Source organism: Salvelinus sp. IW2-2015, unplaced genomic scaffold (assembly GCF_002910315.2).
Source record: "Salvelinus sp. IW2-2015 unplaced genomic scaffold, ASM291031v2 Un_scaffold4062, whole genome shotgun sequence".
NCBI classification, from domain to species: Eukaryota; Metazoa; Chordata; class Actinopteri; order Salmoniformes; family Salmonidae; genus Salvelinus; species Salvelinus sp. IW2-2015.
The window spans coordinates 82,146-96,314 of record NW_019945334.1 but is presented as its reverse complement, the minus strand read 5'-3'; the positions used below and the strand labels follow the sequence as shown (position 1 = coordinate 96,314).

The window sequence follows — 14,169 nt, the reverse complement described above, 5'->3', positions numbered from 1 at the left end:
TGGTTCAGCACCCATTAAGACAAACTACACATTTGAAAGGTTTACCAAAAGGTGCATTGAAGTATGGATAAAGTGGAGATCGATGAGGAAAATGTTATGTTCTTTGTACTAAGCCTCAAATTTCACTTTGAGGTAAGTCTTAGTAAATTGCCTGTTTAGGTCAATGGAGGCTTAATGTTACCGGTGCGTATTATGAAATTCTATGTAGACAATTTGCATAATACCCTACTTCTCATAATTATTTGGGAAGACCACCCTCTAGTGGTTATTTTAGCTCATTGCTTTAATACGTCCCTGTAAGTGACCAATCAGCAACATCCCAGGGGCCGGTGTGGTCCTGGAACCAGAGGTTGAGAAACAGTGCCAAGTCAACACACTACATGTTGAACCACAGTATCATATCTTCATATATTTGATCATATTAACAGAAGTTTGTCGATTTTGACATTCAAGTTAATGAAGCATTGACATGCATTTTATAAACAAAATAATTTTGCAACATATGCAACAGCTATTATTTAGATTGTAATTGAATGACAATGACTGAATAAAGCAAGCCAGTCCACACATGAAGATATGATTGTCTCATAAAAAGATTTATTTTTCGCCAAATGTACAAAGGCAAGTTTACAGTATTGTATAAAAAAAGAACCGTGGTGGTAATGCACACTTTACATAAACTCCTGAAGGGGAGGATGAAGGAGAAGAGGGAGGGAAGGGGTGAGACCACAGGAGACGGGGCTCAACCATAGAAATGAAAACCATTGTAAACATCCTTGCAAGTACCAGTGACTGATACTTTGAGGGTTTTGAGTGACACGAGAGGGCCCGTGAGGAAGGTGAGGAGGGAGACAAGACATGATCTGGTAATTTAAGACGTCAGAAAGAGTGTCTCTTTGTTCCCAAGGGATAAAGGATGTTTTCATAAGCACCAATTGAGACAACTGAAGCAACTGCCGTTCTGGAGAACAAAAAAACAACTCAATCAAAGAGTAGCTAACAAAGAAAGGATGTCCTCCAAAAATAACACAAAATCAAGAGCTTTTTCCTTTAATCTGCTGGATAGAAAGTACTTGCTTGTGTGGCTTTATAATACCCCCAAGGCAATAGGATTCTCATTCAACCAAGTCTAAATCCCTGTCCTTTGGAMCAATGCACTAGTCTCTTCCTCCAGTATAGTGGAACGCCATTCTTACGCCACCTACTTGGGACATGTAGAAATGACAATCCACTGATGCGTCATTACAACGTCACAGCGGTCTAAATTTCTATTAGATATTAGTTGTACAGGACATCTCAACACACTGTCACATTCAGATATACAGGTCGCAACACCATTCCATTTATGAACCATGACACTTGTGGARAAGAAACTAATATGTTAACTGTCCTAGTCCTWTAGGACAAGAAACTAGCAACACAATGAGACTAATATGTTAACTGTCCTAGTCCTWTAGGACAAGAAACTAGCAACACAATGAGACTAATATGTTAACTGTCCTAGTCCTTTACAAGGGGTTACACCACCAAGCTAGCAGGTTCAAGTTAGTGAATTCCAGGTGTATATATGTACTTCAATACTGAACAGAAATAAAAAAGAAGCTACCTGACAATTGTGATAATGTTCTGGCCAGCAGTATGTTGACTTCTGGAACATTCCACATTGTTTCTTACAGGGCAGACTGTCAACAAGCCTCGTTTGTATAGCGCAAGTACCCCTCCCTGAAAATAGAAAAAATAAATATACATCWTTCACTTTAAATGACTGGTTTAGCTTCACTCTCAACGACTCCAGCTCACACACCATATGAAGCCTTTTCTATACATTGTATAGCGACTACTTTGTGTGAATAGGAAAGGAGTCTTTTTGCAGCGCCTACATTAGTGGAGGGGAGGACATTGTGTTTTAAGTGCTGTATCCCACTACGGAGGCATCATTTCATGGCTCCTTGCTTAAAATGGGCACAYCGGTTAAATTAAGCTTCTCAACTCAAGAGTTCATCCATGCTTCAATCCAGACAACATCCTTAGATCTTCTTCAAAAAGGGTGCTTGAATAAATAAACAGGCAAAGAACAAATCTAAGATCACTGTGACTGTTTTTAATAACCTTTGATTAACACCCCCTCATCTCAAAACCCTACTGCCCCTACTGGTCTGAGAGACTACACTCCCCCTCATCTCCAAAACCCTACTGCCCACTGGTCTGAGAGACTACACTCCCCCTCATCTCCAAAACCCTACTGCCCCACTGGTCTGAGAGACTACACTCCCCCTCATCTCCAAAACCCCTACTGGTCTGAGTGGAGAGAGGGGTTGAATGAGGCGAGTGGCAGAGACAGGGGGTTGAATGAGGTGAGCGGCAGAGACAGGGGGTTGAATGAGGTGAGTGGGAGTCAAGACAGGGTGATGTCCCTCTACTGAGGGGAGCCCAGCGGTAATGCGATCTTGTAACAGTCTCTGGCAGTTGTCACCTGAAGGGCCACCCAGTGAAAGGAGTGCCAAACATGGGCCAGGCTTGGTTGAATCTACTGGGACTCCCCATTGGCTCAGTGCTGCACTACTGTAACAACAGGGGAAGGGTTGCTAAGCCAAGGATATATAGGAGTGAAGCGGTGTTGCTGACGGGATGGGGTCGCTCTGAGCTAGCAGCTAGATGTGCGTGGTTGGCTGTGTGTTGTCTAGCCGGGCATCGCTCCTCCTGGTTCTGCCTTGACTTTACGTTGTGCATCCTTCCTCATCTCTGCAATCAGTTTGTTTGATTCTTCTCCATGGAAATTGACAGGATAACGAGCTGGTCCATTTGCTGTGCCGATTGAAGGACCAGTAAGGTACTGTATGCTGACAGGTGAAAATGACCTCTTCAGTAGATGATCCCCAGTGTTCTGAGGTAACAAACAGCTCTACACTTCTGAACAGAAACCATGGTTACAACTGTCCATCAGTCAGTGCAATATTGATCAGTGAGCCACGGTATCTGTGTGATTAGGTTGATTCAGTGTACGGAAAGGGTGAAGTGAGACTGGCGTATCAAAAACACATTAAAAGGATGGATTGGGAAGTGGGGAGGAATCAAGTTAACTGAAAGAAAAGTCACTCATGCAGTGAAATGAACAATGCAAATGTCAAGAAAACACAAAACATGAACTGTATTGAGGTGAATGTGTTCCCTTCACACAAATAATTATGTTATCCCTGAAAAGTGAACCAAGAGGTTGTTTAGCGAGCAAATGGCTGGTTGAGGGACGAGAAACAAACCCTTCAACACCTATAGAAGTCTGAGGGGTTGAGCCTCTCTCCTCAAGCTCCTCTCACCAACAACAGTAAACCTACTAATGAAATTGTCAGGAATATACTGGCACACTGCGTACAACAGGCCAACAACAGCAAGTTCAAACATTTCAACATGATTCACTTGTTTTAGTTTGTCAGTCTTTATTTTAGTTTGACCCCTCCCCCATCATCCCCCAGCCCCGTTCTACACGGGACTAAAAAAGACTGCAGTCAGAAACCCTTTTCAGGCAGTCACAGTTGGTCTATTTTTGCATGTGTTCGTTCATCAACAGTGCAAAGACCAATAGATATCAGCGGAGGTGTGCACATGGGCAGACAGTGATGGCTTTGAACCTTGGGTGAGGTCAGTCCTAGTCCACGGGGGGGCAGGAGGGAAACGAGGGAAAAAGATGCTGCTAGGAGAAGAAAAAAAAAATCTGCCGGACATTCAGGCAGAGAACTAAAATATAGAAACACCATTCAACTGATGTCAAAATGGACTCCGAGCCCAGGGCTTCCTCATGTGAGCCAGTCACATGAATCTTTGCAGGGTGGCGAGGTGTCAGCTCCCTGTGGGAATGGCACAAAAGACAGAAGAAAATGGTTGGTTAAATTCACGTTCAAACCATGTTCAAGACACGTAGATGACCCAATATATGACATGTAGATAACCCAATATAATGACACGTAGATGACCCAATATAATGACTACTACTGTAAATTACAAATATTCCTCAAAATGTAAAAAAAAAAAAAAGTAATAATAAAAGAATCGCTAAAACATTTAAATGCAGCCGTTTTGTCCACTGTGACAGTCTATGTGAGTGACATTTTACACTTGAATACCAAGCTGAGGAAGCAAATACAACAGAAGACTCTAGATAAGGTATTCCACGTCCAGAAACAAGGCAGAGTTCTGCCACTAGAGGGCAGGGCAGCCTGTGATAACGCTGTCTCTATTACAGTATCACCACTGTGATTCACTGGGCTCTGCTGCTGTCCTACCTGTTTAGGACGAACAACTGAACTGAAGGCATAAGAGCTGTTGCTGCTGCATACTGAGGCTGCTAGCTAGCACCGTTGGGCCTTTGTTGAAGTCTTTTCCCAGAGCGCTGTGTATCAGACTGTTATACAGTAACAGTAGTACTAAGTCTTTTCCCAGAGAGCTGTGTATCAGACTGTTATACAGTACAGTAGTACTAAGTATTTTCCCAGGGAGCTGTGTATCAGACTGTTTACAACAGTAGTACTAAGTACTTTCCCCAGGGAGCTGTGTATCAGACTGTTATACAGACAGTAGTACTAAGTCTTTTCCCAGAAGAGCTGTGTATCAGACTGTATACAGTACGTAGTACTAAGTATTTTTCCCAGGAGCTGTGTATCAGACTGTTACAGTAACAGTAGTACTAAGTACTTTTCCCAGGGAGCTGTGTATCAGACTGTTATACAGTACAGTAGTACTAAGTCTTTTCCAGAGAGCTGTGTATCAGACTGTTATACAGTACAGTAGTACTAAGTATTTCCGAGATGTGTATAGACTGTTACAGTCAGTAAGTTACTAGTCTTTCCCAGGGAGCTGTGTATCAGACTGTTATACAGTACAGTAGTACTAAGTACTTTCCCAGAAAGCTGTGTATTCAGACTGTTAACAGTACAGTAGTACTAAGTATTTTCCCAGGGAGCTGTGTAATTAGACTGTTTGTACAGGACAGTAGTACTAAGTACTTTCCCAGGGAGCTGTGTACAGCACTGTTATACAGACAGTAAGTACTAAGTCTTTTCCCAGGGAGCTGTGTATCAGACTGTTATACAGGACAGTAGTACTAAGTATTTCCCAGGGCTGTGTATCAGACTGTTATACAGTACGTAGTACTAAGTCTTTCCCAGGGAGCTGTGTATCAGACTGTTATACAGGACAGTAGTACTAAGTATTTTCCAGGGAGCTTGTGTATCAGACTGTTATAACAGTACAGTAGTACTAAGTTTTTTCCAGGGAGCTGTGTATACAGACTGTTATACAGGAACAGTAGTACTAGTCTTTTCCCAGGGAGCTGTGTATCAGACTGTTAAACAGTACAGTAGTACTAAGTCTTTTCCCAGAGAGCTGTGTATCAGACTGTTATACAGGACAGTAGTACTAAGTATTTTCCCAGGGAGCTGTGTATCAGACTGTTAATACAGTACAGTAGTACTAAGTCTTTTCCCAGGGAGCTGTGTATCAGACTGTTATACAGGACAGTAGTACTAAGTCTTTTCCCAGAGAGCTGTGTATTCAGACTGTTATACAGACAGTAGTACTAAGTACTTTTCCCAGGGAGCTGTGTATCAGACTGTTATACAGTACAGTAGTACTAAGTATTTTCCCAGGGAGCTGTGTATCAGACTGTTACAGGACAGTAGTATTAAGTTTTTCCCAGGGAGCTGTGTATCAGACTGTTATACAGACAGTAGTACTAAGTCAGTGCGATTGTAAAGGAAAGCATCATTTCTCTATTTAATGAGGCATAGAAGCTACAGGTTGTCAAAGTACTGCATGTCTACATCTTTTGCCACCACATCTCTTTGTCCATACGGCCACATCTGACCCCAGTGTCCGTCTGACCGTGGTGTCTATTTGTCTGGCTAATGAGACCGTGATACTCCCATTGGTGTGACCTACTTGTTGTGTGTATGTACTGACGTGTATGTGTAACTGATAGATGCACACACACACACTATATGCTCATGTTTTAAAAGTATGTAAATTGTAAAGTATTTTGTCTGTAATGTCTTTGTCGTTATATTTGTCAGACTCCAGTAGGACTAGCTGTCTCCATTGGCGTTGGCTAAGACACACATGACACAGTTTGCTTAGTGTGTACACAGTACCAAGTATTTGGTGTGATACCGTCCATTTGGTATTGAACTGCGCTCTATGTCTGCTAATGTATTTTTCTCTTTAAGATCCATCTTATTCTGTTTGTGTGCCGTCCGTTTGTCTGACTACGGGCCTTACCGTTTTCATCTCCCGCCGGGGGGTAGAGGGAGGGAGCTGCGGCTTGCTGACTGGCAACAATAGCTGATGACGAGAGACCTGTGCGAGGCGGAAAATGCTGTACATCAGTTGGGGTGGGTACATCAGTTGTGTATCAGTCAGAGTTTGAGGGCCTCGTCAGTCATAACAGTGAGAGTGGTGATTGGCTGCGACTGACCTGTAGTGTAGGACAGATCATACTGGCCCGAGAGCAGCGGGTATCCCAGGTGGTGATGGGAGGGCATGATGCGCTGGGAGGGCGAGGAGCGTGGCCGCTCCATGTCCCTCTCTCGTTCCCTCTCCCCGCCGCTCCTCTCTCCCCTGTCCCTCTCATGGGAYGGCTTGTCGCCCACCGTGGGGGACTTGCTCTTGTACTGGCTGGCGTGCTGCTGCAGGATGTCCAGGGCCTTGGAGTCCACCGAAGCTGCCTTGCCGCTCACCGTGGGGCTGGCGCGCGACTTGTCACCTCCCCTCGCCTCCTCCTCACCGCCGGCCATCTTGCCGCCGTAAGGGGAGAACGGGTAGCCCGCGGGCAGGTAGGGGGAACCTTACATGGGGGACATGTCATTGTGTTAATTCCATTTATGGCTTAATATMAAAAAATGTGTAGAGAGATTTTTGGGGCAAATGCACTTTCACCCAAGTGGTTCCTTTCCATATCAATAGTTGATCTGGTGTGGTTACCTGGGTAATTCTGCATCATGACCGTGGGCATGCCTCTGTACCCGGGGTGGCTGGGGTCATAGCCCTGCCCATAAGGGTAACCATGCATATAGGGCATGTAGCCCTGATGCTGCGCCAGGGCTGAGGAGAACTGCATGTGKGCATTGGCGCGAGGRTCTTTGCCCATGGCCCGTTGGTCCTCAGCAGAAGAMGTTCTGGGGTCTGKGCCYTCTTTCGGACCAGCGCCATCCTCCTCTTTGGGACCGCCACTCTCCTTGGGCCTGTTGGGCCTGTCGTCCTTCCCTTTGCGGTCGCGGTCTCTCTCTCGCTCTCGGTCTCTCTCGTCTTTCCACCGCGGTGGTGGTGGTTGTTGCTGCTCGTCCTCCATCTGGGTCTGCTTGGGGTAGACAGATGGTGTGAATGAGTTAACTCAGGGATACCTCTCTAAAAACAACTACACAACTCTCTAGAAGGGCKACAAGTGATCTAAACATGATCTAAAATGAGCATCAATCATCACATTACATTGCAATCATTCTAATAAAATATGTACAAATAAGAATATAAGAACACACCTAAGTATGAAAAATAATAGGGTATTTTTTTTTTTTTTTTTTTACCTGTCTGTACCACATGGCTTGCTCTATCCCCGCTCTGGAGTCCAGGCTTGGCTTGGAGTCCTCCTTCCCATGGTGCCCCCCTTCACTCAGCTTCATCTTCAGTCCTTCGGCCTGCTGGGCTTAGATACCTCTCCTTTCAGCCTGTGGCGGAGGCCTTGGAGGGCTCGATGGAGAGTCTCTGGTCTTACCCTGGTTCTGTTGGGTCTGTTGGCCAGGGTGTCTGTCTTGCAGCAGGGGCCTTGATAAGAGTGGGCGGCCCAAGGCCTTCTGCTTCCACTCCTCCTTCATGGAGCCTCGCGTTCCTTCATGGCCGCCGCGTCAGAGCTCTTCTTCTCTGCCACTGCCGCCGTGACGCACTCAGTAGCATCACCTGGCGCTGGCGCTCCTCGTACTGGTGCCGGTAGGCCGGGTTGGTGTTGAGCAGGTGGTTGTGGTAGGCCTGGTCCGGGTGGTAGGCGTACGGGGGAACGTAGGAGTACTGGTTGTAATAGAGAGGCTGCATGTACATGTTGGAGCGCTGTTGGATGACTGACTGCTGCTGCTGCTGTTGATGATGATGTTGTTGTTGTTGTTGTTGACTGGAGGCGTTCATCTCGGGTTTGCGATCTTCGTGAGGCTCCACTTTGACCTTGTCTTCCACATTCTCCTGTTCGTCCTCACGCTTCACTTTCACCGCCGGACTTTCGGTGTGCGGCATGCCCGGGTTGGCGGCACCGGGGCTGGGGCAGGTGTAGTTGGGCGAGTAGTAGGCCTCATAGCCGGCATAGTACGGAGACTCCTTGTTGGGCGTCTGGCTGGGGAACAAGGCTTTCTTGGCTCCTTCTCTGATGCCTTGGTCCTCCACCTTGACCTTCACCCCTTCCACAAGTCTGCCCTCGCCGTCCTCCCCTGCGTCCGAGATGTCCGAGTACGCCGGGCTGTTGGTCTTGACCGAGGAGTTGTCGGCTCCGCCACCATTCTGGGTGACCACATGGAGAGGCGTGAGGGGCTGAGGCATTCCCGTRCCCTCTATCCGGCTGGCCACCCCTATGGACAGACTGGGGGCGTTGTCGGTGAAGCTGTAGATCTTATCCGCCTCTGCCTTGATGCTGGCAAGACGGCTCTGGTGAGGGTCAGAGGAGCCGTTAAGTAGCCCGTCACCTTTTCCTGGCTCTGAGGACTCAGAGTAGGGGCTCTTGCCCTCTTCTGGTTTCCCCCCTTTACCCGGAGGCTTGGGGCTGTCTGCCTCCTTCCTGCTGTCTCTCTTCTTCTTCTCCTTCTTCTTCTTCTCTTTTGAGGCACCGGAAGCAGGGTTCAGCGCGGGAGGGTCTCCCGTCGCGGCGGGAGGTTTGGTGGGCTGGGCGCCCTTCATCTGGGGGCTTTTGGGGATGCCCTGTATCATAGGGGGGATCCCTAGGGAGGCATTGGGGTTCCCCCCTGCAGGGAAAGAGGCGGCCTGTAGGGAGTAGAGCTGCTGGGAAGCTACGCTCCCTGGTGGTACAGGCCGGGACGATGACTTCATGTTCTTCTGAGAAAGTTTGTCGGTCTTGGACTTTTTGTGGGACTTGGACTTTTCCATGCCGTCGTTGCTGGCCTCGTCGGTGAGACAGGGCCCGTCGTCACAGCCTTCTATCGGCATGCCGCTTGCTTCAGGGTCAGCGTCACCACCTTTCTTTTTACTCTGTTTGGAACCAAACTTGCCAGGGGAAGGAGACGGACTCTGRCAGTCAAAGCCCCTTCCTTTTGGGGTGACGGACCGTGCGGGAGACAGGCAGCCTTTGTGAGAACTGGAGGCCCCGTTGCAGTTCCCCGGCTCAGGGTGAAGCGTGGAGTCCTCCCCGTACTCACTGTCCCCATCCAGGTCCAGCTTGATGTCGTCGTCGTCGTTGTGTGCGCGTGCCTGGTGGTACTTGAGGCCGTTGATGTGCTTGTACTTCTTGTTGCACCCGGGGTGTGGGCAGTCGATGAGGACCGGCGAGGGGCAGTTGCGGTCGAGCGTCGGAGGCTGGGGCTCAGTTTTAATTGAGGGGATGGGGGGAAGGACAGGGGGAGGCGCCCCTCCTCCGCCGCTGTTGGAGTTGGTGCGCATGCGCTTGTTGCCTTTGGTGTCCTCAGAGCTGGAGTTGGGCTCCATGTCTGAGGCAGGTTTGGACTTGCGCTTGCTGGCCGATGAGGGGCTGGCCTTGACGTCCTCTGTGTTGCTGTTGGGTGGCGTGCGGCGCTCYGACGACGTCTGGCTGCCCCGCCGGCCCTTACTGTTGTTGTTGGCGGCGCGTGTCTTGCTGGTGCCGCTGCCCTTGTTGTCCGACGAGTTGCTGTTCTCGTTGACGGGTGTGTTGCTGTTGGGCCTCATCCTCTTGCCCCGGCCCCGGCCATTCCTCATCTCCAAGTCACTGGTGGGAGACTCACAGAACCTGAGGAGACAAGAGGACGTAGACGTTAGCAAATTACATTACGCAGCCAAAAACAAACGTCATTTAAAAGGGTTGACTGACAAATGTAGGCAGAATTTCTGCATAACACATATGCGCATTTTCCACCAGAGATGGGTCCATCAAATTAACTTGTTGTGGATAAAAGGCTGTGTTGATGACAGTGCACATAAACATATATTTTGTCACAAAACTTTTGGTTTTAGAGCGAGGGTGCCCACTCTGATCTTGGCACGTACACTTTACCCAACAGCTGGCAGATACAGTGTGGGTAGGCTACCTGCATTATGAGATTATTATGGAGAAGAGCAATATTATTTGTATTTGTCAAATGGCAGCAAGGCATCGATCATTATGTCACCAGAATAAGACCCTGGATATTTATTGGAAAGGAGCATCAAGCTCATCACCGTGCACTTTCACCACCCTGTGAAGTTCATCATAACTTAATTCATCTGTAGCCTAATACACTGCATGCTTTCCTGAGTCATAGTGGGAGGACCACACAACATAAGTTTATTTCAATATGATGGTTATTACATCATATTTGCGCATAAAGGCGCTTCAATCGCCATTCTCACATAATCAATTTCCCCGACACAAAGATCCCACCATGTCGAACAAAGCATATCCTGTTTCCATCAGCCCAGCTGTGACTGTTTTCATGCGTCAGGTAATTCATTCATATGAAATGTTTGGAAGGAAACCTGGTTAATGATTTGCTCAAATTCTACATTTCTAGATAAGACAGCATTAAATTGGGTCTGTATCATCAAGCCTTACACAAAAAATATGGGGTGGAATTCCTTTCTGTCTTTCGTTTTGACCAAATAAAAGAGTGAACATTAGTTGCAGAAGGAAGAGGGTGAACATCTACACTATATATACACAAAAGGTATGTGGACACCCCTTCAAATGAGTGGATTTGGCTATTTCCGCCAAACCCGTTGCTGACAGGTGTATAACATCGAGCACACAGCCATGCAATCTCCATAGACAAACATTGGCAGTAGAATGGCCTTACTTTAGAGCTCAGTGACTTTCAATGTGGCACCATCATGGGATGCCACGTTTTCACCAAGTCAGTACATCAAATTTCTGCCCTGCTAAAGCTACCCCAGTCAACTGTAAGTGCTGTTATTGTGAAGTGGAAACGTTTAGAAGCAACAACGGCTCAGCCGCGAACTGGTAGGCCACAAGTTCACAGAACGGGACTGCCGAGTGCTGAAGTGCATAAAAATCATCCGTCCTCTGTTGCAACACTGCCTCTGGAAGCAACGTCAGCACAAGAACTGTTGGTCGGGAGCTTCATGAAACGGGTTTCCATGGCCGAGCAGCTGCACACAAGCCTAAGATCACCATGCGCAATGGCAACCGTCGGTTGGAGTGGAGTAAAGCTCGCCGCCATTGGACTCCGGAGCAATGGAAATGCGCTCTCTGGATKAATAATGCATCACTATCTGTCAGTCCGAYGGACGAATCTGGGTTTGGCGGAAGCCAGGAGAACKCTACCTGTGCCCCAATGCATAGTGCCAACTGTAAAGCAACAGCATACAATGGCAGCTTGGGGAAGGCCCTTTTCTGTTTCAGCATGACAATGCTCCCGTCCACAAAGCGAGGTCCATACAGAAATGGTTTGTCGATTGGTGTGGAAGAACTTGGAAGCAATGTTGGAAGCAACTTGGAAGCAAGCAAGTCCCCGCAGCAATGTTCCAACATCTAGTGGAAAGCTTTTATAGCAGCAACGGGGGGGGACTAACTCTTAATGCCCATGATTTTGGAATGATTTGTTCGACGAGCAGGTGTCCACATACTTTTGGTTATGTAGTGTACCTACCTGGTAAATCATAAGTAGCATAATTCACATCCCTAAAATAGAGGTGGGCCCCCATGTCTCTATGATAATAATGTAATTATCCCAGCAGTGAAGGTTAACAGTCCGTGACAAAGACACCGGGGCCTGGGATGACTCATAACTTCCCCCTCCAATCACTCCAAACTATTTCACCAGCAGCAGGGGATGAGAGTAAATCCGTAGGCCCTCGGAGATTGAGGAATCCAGACTCATTAGTCATTACTCATCGTGGAGCTGGAGAGCCTGCGGATTTGGTTTCCTGAAAGTTTGTTGAGCTGTTACTTTGCTGAGAGCCTTCAATCAAACTGTGTCACAGTAAGCCCAGCTACAATGCAATTCTGAAAGCCAGTATGTCACAGGATAAAAGCGATAGACTTTCCAAACACACAGTCATTCTCCCACGTCTCCTTGTACAGAGTGAGCCATTTTGAGAGTGACTCAAGTTGGCCGTGGACGTGCAGCGCTTGAGTGGTATGGTCTATCAAAAAATGTAAGCTAAACTCTCTGCGGTAGTTAAATGAGATGGGGACTCCAGGAATTAAGATATCTCGTGTAGGAAAAAAAAGAGCATGAGAAAATGAGCCAGTGCTGAGACAATGCTGCTGATAGGCGGTGTGGTCCCACCACGACAGTGGAGAATGTGATACAGTGTTGGGAAAAGCTATTAGCGCAATAATTGGATCCGGCAATCTGGCTTGTTGGAGGATTCTATTTCTATCACTTCCTCTCGGGACGTCAGCAGTTTGCAGAATGTATCTCCGAGCCCAAGTTAAAGACTACAGTGGATAGGCAAGCACTGCTGGCCCCCTAGAGACAGAGGTGAGGACTAATATCCAACAGCTAGCGTGATATAGATGGCAGATTCATATCGGAGTTCCCTCTTCATGCAAGGAAAGGTGAGAAACCAAGTGCTGGAAGGGTAAATGATTTGAAAAGAAATGGAGTATCTGATGTTTGATGGCCCCTGGTAATGCTCTTATTTGACATCAAACACTAATAACTACATGACTTATGATACTGTGTAAAGATTACGGCCAGCGACCATTTTTCAAATACAATTCAGTATACGGAAGCCATATGCCTAACATCGATTTCAAAATGTTCAGTTGAATACAATTATTGAAAGACAAAGTACCAAAATGTGAACAGTCTGGAATAACAGTGTAGATAATGTATGGATACGGGCTTACCTGGGAGGTGCCCAATCGTGTCGAGTACAGTCCAACAGGGTGCCGACGTAGCTCTTGTTCCTCCAGGTCACATTCACCACCAGCATGCCTGTGGGAAAACAACACAAGTCTTAATGCGTCATTCATAAGAGTAACGAGACTACTATACATCATCTGGATTAACGATCTCACATTCACACCTTAGTGCCAAGACAGAATTTAACCGTTGCTCCATCATTAAGAATGACCTCACGTAGTATTCTTCAACTAACCGACAAGCTTATGGAATAGACAGCAGTAATGGAGAACTGACAACATTATAATAGACAGCAGTAATGGAGAACTGACAACATTATAATAGACAGCAGTAATGGAGAACTGACAACATTATATAGACGGCAGTAATGGAGAACTGACAACATTTAGTAGACAGCCAGTAATGGAGAACTGACAACATTATAATAGACAGCAGTAATGGAGAACTGAGACAACATTATAATAGACGGCAGTAATGGAGAACTGACAACATTATAATAGACGGCAGTAATGGAGAACTGACAACATTATAATAGACAGCGTAATGGAGAACTGACAACATTATAATAGACAGCAGTAATGGAGAACTGACAACATTATAATAGACAGCAGTAATGGAGAACTGACAACATTATAATAGAAGCAGTAATGGAGAACTGACAACATTATAATAGACAGCGTAATGGAGAACTGACAACATTATAATAGACGGCAGTAATGGAGAACTGACAACATTATAATAGACAGCCAGTAATGGAGAACTGACAACATTATAATAGACAGCAGTAATGGAGAACTGACAACATTATAATAGACAGCAGTAATGGAGAACTGACAACATTATAATAGACAGCAGTAATGGAGAACTGACAACATTATAATAGACGAGCAGTAATGGAGAACTGACAACATTATAATAGACAGCCGTAATGGAGAACTGACAACATTATAATAGACAGCAGTAATGGAGAACTGACAACATTATAATAGACGGCAGTAATGAGAGAACTGACAACATTATAATAGACGGCAGTAATGGAGAACTGACAACATTTATAATAGACGCAGTAATGGAGAACTGACAACATTTATAATAGACGGCAGTAATGGAGAACTGACAACATATATAA

The 14,169-nt window shown here is 46.4% G+C and overlaps 1 pseudogene; it reads right to left on the bottom strand.

Moving 5' to 3' along the window:
• Positions 1–577: 577 nt before the first annotated feature.
• Positions 578–14,169, bottom strand: part of LOC112076819 (zinc finger protein 609-like) — a 30,831-nt pseudogene continuing 17,239 nt past the window's right edge.